At 31.0% G+C, this 1,361-nt stretch overlaps 1 long non-coding RNA gene across 1 annotated transcript; it reads right to left on the minus strand.

The window, feature by feature from the left end:
* Positions 586–1,224, minus strand: LOC108661774. The gene is made up of 2 exons (XR_001927568.1): positions 1,187–1,224; positions 586–1,104 (listed from the first exon to the last, which is right to left on the minus strand). It is a non-coding gene; the product is annotated as an uncharacterized LOC108661774 (long non-coding RNA).

Here is a 1,361-nt window from a genome sequence, read left to right on the forward strand (position 1 = left end):
GTAAGATTTTGTTTGTGCTAGTAAGTTTTATTTCTAAACAAAAAGACTTATTTCTATCAAACAAAGAAAACTATTTTTCTTTTCTTATTTTTATGAAACGGTTAAGAAATGGCTGAAGGCTTAGAGTTTTAGTTGGTTAATACAACATATTTATATAGCCAAACTAAGTTGTAACCCTAGGTCCAACATTTGTATCTTTATTCAATCAAGTCCTTGTGAACTTAATTAATTTTTCAATTTTATAATGATTTATTTCAATTAAGTCCAACTTAATTGGTTATCTTTATTTAATCTTAATCATGTCACTTAATGTGTGTGACCCATTAGGCTTCTAACATATTGGTAGTAAGTATAAATCATAACACATATCAATTTTATAATTGATTTATATTTATAGATCATGAATGGTATCTAGCAACACATCATGACCACCAAAATATTAGAGAGTAAATTAAAGAATTTGACAAAGTCTTTCAGTGATAAGCCTCTTAGTGTAATATGATCATTTCATCAAATATGCTAGATATGTCATTAAGCATGGCTTAGTGTCTACTTATGACATTCCATATTAATTCTCATAATTCATGACTAAGAAACTAACTTTCCTCAAATTCATCTTACTTTGGCCAGAGACTTTACAAGTTAATCTACAATTGAGAACAACAGAGATACATCCTTTCATATCACTTGAGGTGATAAATCCTTTTCTAAGCACTCATCCACCAAAAACACCATGTTTAGGCATTTGGTCTCTTTTAGATCCATAGAGGTGAAATTAAAGTATGTCATTCCTCATACATAATGACTTGGTGTCTCAAGTCTGAGTACTAGTTGCACGACTATCACATGAGAACATATTCTATTGGCACTTGAATGAAACACCAAATGGAGTTCTCATAGTGGGTCATGTTCAGTAAACTTGTTCTTTAACAAACACCAACATGTTATCTTCAAGTATCCCATATACTTCAATCTATGAGATCGTGTCACGACCTAGTACTCCTATCGAGCTAGTGACAACTGCCGTGACGTCCCGGTAGACATTCGTTATTCGGAGTGCTAACTGGAACCCCGCAAGGCTTTAGTACCATTTTTTCATCTCACCTGTGAGTAATCATCGCCAAACCTCATTTTAAAAAAATTTTAAGTTTTTTCCCTTTCAAAACCGTGAAAAAATAATTTTCACCTCATAGGGGCGTTTTCGTCATTTTTCCTCAAAATTTTCTGAACCTAACTAAAGATGTAGTAGATGAGTGGAAAACACATATTTCATGATTTAAAATAAATTTGGGTGTCTAAAACATTTATTAAAAATGATATTGCAACTATTTAAATAAAATAAAAATATTCAATAAAATATT

The sequence above is a fragment of the Theobroma cacao genome, chromosome 4 (assembly GCF_000208745.1).
Source record: "Theobroma cacao cultivar B97-61/B2 chromosome 4, Criollo_cocoa_genome_V2, whole genome shotgun sequence".
Classification (NCBI taxonomy): Eukaryota; Viridiplantae; Streptophyta; class Magnoliopsida; order Malvales; family Malvaceae; genus Theobroma; species Theobroma cacao.